Raw genomic sequence first — 10515 nt, 5'->3', positions numbered from 1 at the left:
TTCACGCACGCCGTCAATCCTATTCCTGTCCCACTCCCACTACTTTCCCAAATGCCAAAAAGAATTTAAAAATACCGCCCGTACGTCTCCGCCGCGCAACCGCAACGCTCGCTTGTGAAAATTCTCAAAATTGAGTAAATTTACGATAAAGACGCTTCACTATATCAATTCGCACCCCGGGATTGGTCTGATAAGTGCAGTGATTTGTATTTCCTGAAGACTACCCTTTGGATCGTGGAAGACACCGGCGCTGGACGAGAGCTCGAGTCACGGGCTATAAGGTACCTTGTCCATATTCCTCCGCGAGACCAAGTGCTCCTCACGAGCCGCATCCCTATCTGTCATCCTATTACTCTCTTTCCACGCAATACTTCTCACACGCTATTAATATCGTAAATTTTACTTAATTCCAACGCACGCAACGCATCTCATAACCAGGTAATAGATGCAATCATCAGCTTAAATAAGCAGGAAAAGCCAAATGTAAGCAACTATTTCATGGTGTTTAATTTTAATTTGAAGAAAAGTTCACATATTTACTTTGAAGTCACTCCCAGGCTAACTCGAAATAGTTTGTTTAGTTTTCTCGTATGTATTTATTGAAATCATGTATTTAATCACATTTAATTATTACGTTTATTATACGTTAAATATTTATTTTTTAAAGTCAATAGTGACAACCCTAGCGCACGGTTTCTATATGTAATGCGTAAAAAGCGATTCAGAAATACCGATATAGTAGTTCGTGAAGTGAATGTGGAGTGATGTGATGGTGATACGGGAACAAGGATGCTGATTTGCATCACCAATGCTTCGCTCACTATTTGAGTAGGTATATAAAGGTAGGTAAGTATGACAAATTATGATAGAGCTAATAAACTATAGATAGGAAAGTTATAATATTTTCAAATTTATTTTTAATAATAGTATCACGTAGCCGAGGAATTTCCGTCTGACCTCTGAAACCTTGTAGGTAACTCTTACCCAGCTTTGATTATAGAATATGTTTCCTTTATGTGCGGTTTCCTCACCAGATTTTTCCTTACCGTTAGAAAGACTTAAGTGTCATTGGATAATCAGTGTCTAGTGTCACTTAGCTTACTAGTGGATAGCCTGTCGTCTAAAAGAAGAATCCCAATTTATAATGTATAATCTCAAGGTATAATATCCCTTACCTAGTCGCCTTTTACGACATCCATTTTGGGATAAGAGAAAGAGATGGAGTGGTCCTATTTTTTTTCTAATAGTGCCGGTAACCACACGGCACAATTTAATTTCATAATCAAATTTAAGGGTTAATTTATACATTAGTTTTACATTAGTTCTACCACCGATGTTTTAACGAAAACCAAAAAAAAAAACAGCAAACATAATCCTACTATACGACATATTAAGTAAACATCCAATGAGATTACTGCAGTAAAGTAAAGGAGGTTTTATACGACCATAAATACGACAAACCTTGCTACATTTACGAGAACCAATTTGCTACTAAGTGATAGAACGATAAAATTTATTTCATCTTGGGCGTCGCCGAGCGATATAAATATGATTCGATCTGTATTGAGGTTATGTTGAAATATTTCATATAAATATTATGTTTTTTCTTATATTTATATAGATTTTGTAGTAAATTGCAAGCTGAAAGCGTTCGGCTTCGTCCGTGTGTTATTTTGTTGTAAGTATGTCGTGAAACCAAAAGATATGACAATTAAGTAACTAAGTGTCCTATAATAAATAAAAAAAAATTCAATTTGTATTATGTTTGTAGGTATGTGCGTATGTACGTAGATAGGGAAAAGGTAACGACGATGAAGAAGATGTGCCAACCATAAAACATAGTTTCGTTTTGATATAAATAATAATTTCTCCTTATGAAAGAGATTCGACGGTTGAACCATTAAAATTCCTGAATGAAAACTATTGAATCTAGTAGAATATAGAATATGATCATTGGCGAACCTATGCTCTCCATTAATAATATAACCGGGACTCACACCAAGAGAATGAAACAAATCTTATTTTTCTTTAGCAAGATGAATCTATACTAAAATTATAAAGCTGTAAACTCTTCAAGTTTGTATGTTTGTTTGAACACGCTAATCTCAGGAATTAGGACTATTCAACGCGGACGAAGTCGCGGGCACAGCTAGCATTTATATAAAGTACAAAGAACGTCAAAGGTATGATTTCTAAGTATAATAAGATGCCATTCAGTCTTTCAAGACTGTTGGCTCTGTCTACCCCGCAAGGGATATAGACGTGACCATATGTATGTATGTATAAGATGCCAATATTCATTGGTCTTTGGCCCGGTGTGTACCCAGCTCCACACGCACATTCTTCAATAACAATTCTGCCAGGGGCGTACTAGGGGCGTATTTGAATGTGCCAAACGTAATTGATTCGTCGCGAGGCGCTGTTTGAATTTCAATTGAACGATTAAATTGATATAAGTGAGGGAGACGATTGAGGTGAGCGAACCTCTTTTGTATTCTGACGTGTTCATTTATAGATACCTTCTTTATTTACTACGGAGTTAATAAAGAACCATGTAGGGCCATGAAACGGTAGTGAAAGATCAAAAAATTTACATTTTAATAATATTAAAAAGTTAATAATAATTGCACTTTATTAAGAAGGCATTTTTTTTTGTTCAATTGGGTCAACCTTTACAATATGTAAAAAAGCAAAATTTAAAAACATGGTTACAAGTTAAAATTGCAATACCTGTTAAACACATATTCAAAGACTAAAATGAGAACTCTCATAAATCTATACTAATATTATAAAGCTGAAGAATTTGTTTGTTTGTTTGAACGCGCTTATCTCAGGAACTACAGGTTCGAATTGAAAAAATATTTTGGTGTTGAATAGACTATTTATCGAAGGCTTTAGTCTAACATCACGCTGCAACTAATAGGAGCGAAGAAATGATGGAAAATGAGAAAAAATAACGGGGTAAATTAGATATTGTTCCTTGTTCCTTCAATGATGCCCAAAATAACTATTCCACGCGGACGAAGTCGCCGGCACAGCTAGTAAATGATAACTTCTAAATTATCAAGGCGCCTATTATGTAAATTCTAAGATTATGTCTCGGCAACAAGATATTATAATGGCACCTCGATCCGATACGATTGGGATGGCTGGCAGTGGCAGGCGTAACTCAATACATAACTTGGACGCCCCTTGTGACTAGTGTTGTACCAGCGATATCGATAAATTGCTTATTGTAGGCGTTTTTTGTTACATTACGTGGAGAAGTTTGGAACGTTATCCGAGTCTCAATTTGAACACTAAGCCAAAGGTGGTCTTAGAGTAGTTGTGACTGTTGGTGCTGTCTACCCCATAAAGACCGGATATGTGTGTGTTGAAAATATTAAAGAGTGTGTAAAAGTTTGTGATGCTGAAACCAGGATAAGGAAAATCCAAAAAAAGATAATTTTCCTTACCTACGTACTAATAATTTTTTCGAGCTTCAAAGCAGATTTTTTGAAATCCTACATAGCATAAGAATGGGCTTTTGTTTTATTAATAAATTTAAAAATCAATACAATAAATACATAAAATATTAACGTACTTACACACATACATATAGTCATGTCTATATGCTTTGCGGGGACGACAGAACCAATAGTCTTGAAAAGATCACGTTCAGCTGTGTGGCTAAGTGATAATTCATTAAATAAAAATAAGAATACATAAATAATAGATAAATATTAATACTACTTATAAACCTTTCTTCTTACACCCTCAGATGGTCTTGTAGAAAGTTCCTTGCTTAACTGCGCCGCCTGCTTACACAGTACAGTGACATGCTATATTTAGCAAACTCCTATTACTTAGATACCAATCAAGTACAGAAGATAGAATTAAGTAATTTGGGAAAAAGTTCGTCTAAAGTAATTGACAACAAATAGCTTTCTTTTTCTTTAAGTAATTAAATAAAAGTGCCGTGTGGTTCCCGGCACCAATGCAAAAAAGAATAGGACCACTCCATCTCTTTCCCATGGATGTCGTAAAAGGCGACTAAGGGATAGGCTTACAAACTTGAGATTCTTTTTTTAGGCGATAGGCTAGCAACTTGTCACTATTCGAATCTCAATTCTATCTTAAAGCCAAATAGCTGAACGTGGCCTATCAGTCCGCTCAGGACTGTTGGCTCTGTCTACCCCGCAAGGGATATAGACGTGATTATATGTATTAAATAATTATTAATATTATCGATAACCCAAGGGACCCTTATCCTTAACCGTCTCGAAACCTCCCAAAAACTCTAAACGGATTCGACGTCTCAACTAGGCGACAGTTTTAAAGTACACCGTCTCCCTAACTCGATTCCAATGTTACTGAAACTCAAACGGTACCCATCTTTATGTAAATTTTACCACCAACCTATTTACGTAAGCGGACAAAATTGGAACTACAGAATTTCCATACGAAACGCGTAGACGCTAGCGCCATCGATAACAGTGAAGATGGCTTGGTTTTCTCTTCGAGTTACTAAAGACAGTTCATTCCATTGGCATCGTGAGAGGTTTTTTAAATGTTCAAGTGATCCGTGTGTACTTAAGTTGATTTGTTAAGGCATTTCCAGGGAAATTCACTCAATGTGGAAAATTTTACGTCTTTTCCTTATTTTGAATCGGAATAGGCTCTGACGGATTATTGTGTCGAAAGTTATAGATTTGTAACAAAAGAAATCTTTGGAATTAATACTGAAAATCAAGATTATTTATGATTCAAAGTAAGTTTTTTGTAGGGTATATAATTTTAATTTTTTGTGTCTTTTGTTACTTTTTACCCTTAGTTCAGACCTGTGATTGTCAAAATATTAGGCTGTTTGCCATTTTCTTTAAATTGATTGAAACTGAATTAAACTGTTGTTAACAGTTAATAAACTATAGATTTAAAAACATTATCACATAACCACTGCCAAATGTAAGTGCAGGTATGTTTTTTGAGAGCAGTAAAAAAAAATTTCCATCCATACATCGCACTACCAAATTGATTCTCCATCAACGCTTTACAAAATTCGGTTTTAAGACATTGATTTTACGGTTTAAATTTACTTGCGGGGTGTGAAAACCAAAAGCGACAATATACAGGGGATGACACTAGGGTTGCCAATTGTGTGGATCAAAATGCGATCAGAAATCTTCCGATCGAGGGTATCTGTCGGCAGTTATTTCAAAAATTTAAAAGCATCTAAAATCCCATATTTCAGATTTCACAATCCCGTTAATTTCGGTTCCCGTGGGAATTTAAGGAAATTTAATTATTTGTTAGTTTCTGCCATTGAGCCATATAGTTGAACGTGGCCTATCAGTCTTTTCAAGACTGTTGGCTCTGTCTACCCCGCAAGGGATATAGACGTGACTATAATGTATGTATGTCTCTCACTCTACTTTATAGACGAAATAAGAAATATGAGCTACATTTCAATTCCTTAGCGGTTTGGGTTAGGCGTTGAACCGTCAGTTAATCAATCAGTCTTTGTACTGTACAAATATTGAAGATTCTTCGAGGTAGGACAATTGAAAATTGTCATTTAGATTACGGCAGTATGCTTATACCCATACGGTAGTATGAATTTCGGAAGAGTTGGCAACCCTAAGTGACACGGCTCAATTTGAATAAATTTGATCGCGTCTGCGACCGTTGCTATCGGAAAGTGATACAGGGTGCGACGAAATTGCCCGCGACTACAGATTATCAAGCCTTCCATTTGAATTCGGTTTTAAATCGATTCCGGATACGGTTTCGTTCAGGCTTTATAGTGTGGGATCAAATTATTGTTTGAATGAATGAATTTTGCGCCGTGTGGTTTCCAGCACTTTAGAATAGGACCACTCCATAGGTATCTTTGCTATGGTTGTCGTAAAAAGAGAATAACTGAAAGGCCAACAAAACAAATTAGCATTAGTAGAAATAAACTTGGTCTCCTTGTAGGCGATGGGCTAACAACCTGCCACTATTTGAATCTCTCATCTCTTTTAGGTTTCATTAAAACTGATCCAGTAAAACTTTTGTCGAAGGATAATTCATTTCATAGGTAGAACTGTGATTGGGCTAGCACGTAAATAAATGATCCATATGATTCAAAAGTTTCCGATAAGGTATTCATCTGGGTATTTTAATTAATTCCAATAAAATAATTGATAAATAATATTATGTAGGAAGGTTTTGTAACAACATTTCAAAATGTTTGATAGATAAACAAAAGAATAACACATCCAATTTAATTTGATAACTTAACAGCACTAATGAACACAACGTAATTTGTTTCAAACCTCATATCATCTTGACAAAAAAAATAACAGGTTCCACCGAGATTTGAACTCGGATCGCTGGATTCAAAGTCCAGAGTGCTGACCATTACACCATGGAACCGCTTGAGACGGTTGACGAAATTTATATTCGATATCTCTACACCGCTCACTCATGACGTCATGGGGTCACGATGCGCGTGAGGTGAAAGCCAGCGATAGCAAACATAGTTACATAAAATTTTAATATTATATTCTAACTGTTACCGTATAATTAATGCAATGTTATACTTTTTATTTTACATTCATTCATATAATCACTTATATATCCTTTGCGGGGTAGACAGTGCCAACAGTCTTAAAATACTGATAGGCCACGTTCAGATGTTAGGCTTAATTCTTCTTGTAGGCGATGGTCAATCGATCTGTCATTATTTGGATCTCAATTCATATATACTTGATTAGATGGATAGGATTAAAAGGATATAGACGTGATTATTTGTATGTAAGTTTGTTTATGCAACCATAACAAAACTTTACATTCTGTGTGGAAAGAGAAGCAGCTAACACACTTTGATTGATTTTTCTTCTCCACCAGAACAGCAAGCGTTTTTAAAATGATCACTTATTGACATAATTATCAATAAACAAGTATCCGAAATCTACTGCCAATAGTAATAATGACGTCATAAATCCACAGGGCCGGACTGAGGGTTGAAATCTTCAATCTCGCGGGCCCGCGCAATCATCGCGTGGCATCAATTATTCACAATACTGATTGCGTCCGAGACGCACGTGGATGTATCTGAATTATAAATGAGTGGCGATTCTGTTATCCAGGGTCGGCTTCGGGCACAATGGGATCTTCATTAAGTGTCAAAGTAAACACGTGACATAACTGGTTTGCGTTGAGTTTAACGTCTATTTTTAAATGATTACATTAGTAAATTAACGGTGGTTTTTTTTTAATTTTAGGGTATTTAAATAAAGACTTGCTTTTAAAAATATTTTTTTTTATTATGACTTTATTAGATTAGTAAATTGACTAATTTTTGTACGAGTAGGTTTCTTACCTTTTCTACCATGATGAATAGTTTTAAAATTCCAAGGCAGTAGTAGAGGTAACAATATTCGTGTAAAATACAGGATGGCAAAGTTTTGCACATGCAATCAAAACTAATAATCAAAACTAATAATTTTCATTAACAGAAAAATAGGTTAGCTTAACTACTCATTTAGATGCCTTTAAGTCGAACGTACTTAAGTTAAGCATCCAAGTCTCATGGTAACCAAGCAATCTGAAAAATAAATATAAGGCTCCACAAAACATTAGGTTCCACCGAGATTTGAACTCGGATCGCTGGATTCAAAGTCCAGAGTGCTAACCATTACACCATGGAACCGATGAGTAAAAGTCTCTAAAGTGAAATCTTCTCATATTTCTTACGTAAGTAATGTTTGCACAAGTGATTGGCCAGATTGGCCACACATGTGGCACGGCAACGGTTAATTATTTCCAATTTATCCAACACATTTGATAAGCTGTTCAAATACTTAGTAACACAAAGAAATCTGGTCATTTTTTGATTTTTTATATAAGGCTATTTAAAAACAAAGGATTAAAAAGGAAGTACTAATTAAAAAATAAATATAACAGACATTACTACATTTCTTTGATGATTTTAATTTTAAATCTTGACGTACTAAATATTTGGTCTTTTGTTCTTTACTAGACTGTGATCTTAGGCCGATCGGTAACAACCCATACCTTACTGTTTTCATAATACATTTATTTTTATCAGATTGATACTAAGTACATCCCTGTGTCTTGCCGTGCAAAGAGCCGTTAAGCGACCAGCATGTTCCCTCAGGATCTTGTTACTAAATCCTTTGTAGTATTTTCTTTTTGATCCTATAAGAAACAAAAAACCTTCAGAAATTATGTTTAATACATTATACATATGGATATTTCATTTGGATAATATAATAAAATATTATACTGTGTTTATACCAAAACCGGCAACTACTTACTCACTGTTTTATATGTCGAAATTGGTTTCCTTTCTTTTTATCAAACTTTTATTTTACCCTAAAAAGTATCCATTACAAACAATTGGAACTCGAAACGAATTCAAACAACGACTTTGTAATTTTTGGTGTACAGAGAGTTAGTTCAATTAACATTTTTTCTCAAACATTTCATCAGTTGTACATTCTCAACATTAGATAACGTCGATTTAACACTAATTTTATTTATAGATACTCTTACCCTCCTAGCAACTTGTCCGGCCCTGTTACAATAGACCGAGTCCCTCCCTGTAGTGCGTGCTAACAGGCGTTTAGCGTCCTGTCCCGTCCCTGGAGACAGCACCTTCCCGCTTTGCTTCCAAATCTAATGTTTCCCAAGTCCGCTGCGTAATCAAATAGGACGAGTCGCTACATTTTTGATACTGCATTACGTTGGACATTGGCATTTTTATATATTTTTTTTATTACCAGCCAGTTTTGACGGCCTCTGCGGCGCAGCGGTAGTGCGCTTGTCTGTGTCACCGGAGGTCCCGGGTTCGAATCCCGGGCATGATGAGAAAAAAATCTTTCTCTGATTGCCTGGGTATTGGATGTTTATCTATAGGTATAAGTATTTATTCTAAAATATAGCATCGTTGAGTTAGTATCTCGTAACACAAGTCTCAAACTTACTTCGGACTAACTCAATCTGTGTAATTAGTCCCGTATATATTTATTTATTTATAGTTTGTAAGCCTATCCCTAAGTCGCCTTTTCGACATCCATAGGAAAGAGATGGAGTGGTTTTGTATTGGTGCCGGGAACCACACGGCATGTGTATATTATAAGATCATATACTTTAAGTATAAACTTATGCCTAAGTACAGCCTATGGATTAAGCTTAGGGAACCGTCCTGTACCTAGGTATCATTATAACCTATACCTATTTGACTAAATTATTTAAGATTTTTGAGCGACAGCACAGCAACCAACCTTTCTCTGTGTAAAACAGGAAACCCTTTAGTATCTCACACCGAACCCCACATTTAATACAATTAATCCTGATTGGATAGTTTGTGTATTTTATGATGTGTTTGCGCAGTAATGATCGATGACTCATTAACTTAATGGCCGATCAGATCTAATCCATTCCCTACAAGCAAACATTTTTTTTTACAATAACGTTGATTGGTGGGAAAAATGAGTATAAATTAAACTAATATAGGTAGGGAAGTAAGTAGTTCTAGAAATAGAATCGTGTGGTTTCAGATATGAGGACATTTCTCAGTTTCTTGAAGATTTCTATTTGAAGATGAATGATGAGTTCTTGAAAAAGCCTCCCTAACCTTCTCCTATTATCCCTTTTTGATCAGATACCGCCAGAAGAAGGTCATAAAAGGACCAAAACTTTATATTTAAAAGGTCACTTTTCTCGTCCCTATGATTTTATCTCTACATTATAATTCTGATGAAACAGTAACCTCGAATCCATTTTGAATTTGATACCCCAAAGCTAAGGGCTCTGGAATTATGGTAATCGCGAGATGATCTTAATTCGATTCAACCATTAGTGGTGTAAGAGGTCTTGCGATTTAAGACGAGTTTCCTTAGCTCAAGTTACACGGTGATATTTTGGGTTGACTGTTTATTAATTTGCCGTGTGGTTCGCAGCACTTTAGAATATTTTTCTATTTTTCTTTTTTCAATATTAAATCTCATAAATATATAAAATTAAACAATGTATTCTCTCGTCCACATTCTATTCTAAGTATAATTTAATATTGTGAAGTTGACGTTGTTGAAGAAAATGCTGCAGTGCAGTTTGTTACCGCTTCTTCTGCACTGACGCCTTGGAAGCGGCAGTAAACTTAGTTTTTAAGTAATTTATTTGACGTCAACCAATGTTATTAACCATAACGTAATAACCACCTAACGTAACCATACGACAATTATTAAGCGATATGTAGTATCCTATAATAATGAATAAAAATTTTGAATTTTTTGAATTTTTTGAAATAAGGCACTTCCATCTCTATCTTATGGATGTGTCGAAAGGCGACTAAGTGAATAGGCGGGATATTCCGAATTATGAAATAGGTTATAACGGGTGTTTTGAAAGATTTTTTTTAAGATTATCGTAAGAAATAATATTATCAGGTTTTAATTTAATTAAGTTTAGGTCACGACTTTACCCAGAAATGCGAAGTTTGTATTTACTACTTAGATTTACTATATA

The 10515-nt window shown here is 35.1% G+C and overlaps 2 non-coding genes across 2 annotated transcripts; both read right to left on the bottom strand.

Moving 5' to 3' along the window:
- Nucleotides 1–6324: 6324 nt before the first annotated feature.
- Trnaq-uug (transfer RNA glutamine (anticodon UUG)) lies at nt 6325–6396 on the bottom strand. The gene has a single exon. It is a non-coding gene; the product is annotated as a tRNA-Gln (tRNA).
- Nucleotides 6397–7603: 1207 nt separating this feature from the next.
- Nucleotides 7604–7675, bottom strand: Trnaq-uug (transfer RNA glutamine (anticodon UUG)). The gene has a single exon. It is a non-coding gene; the product is annotated as a tRNA-Gln (tRNA).
- Nucleotides 7676–10515: the final 2840 nt, after the last annotated feature.

Source organism: Amyelois transitella, chromosome 2 (assembly GCF_032362555.1).
Source record: "Amyelois transitella isolate CPQ chromosome 2, ilAmyTran1.1, whole genome shotgun sequence".
Classification (NCBI taxonomy): Eukaryota; Metazoa; Arthropoda; class Insecta; order Lepidoptera; family Pyralidae; genus Amyelois; species Amyelois transitella.
This window is presented reverse-complemented; position numbering and strand designations above follow the sequence as displayed.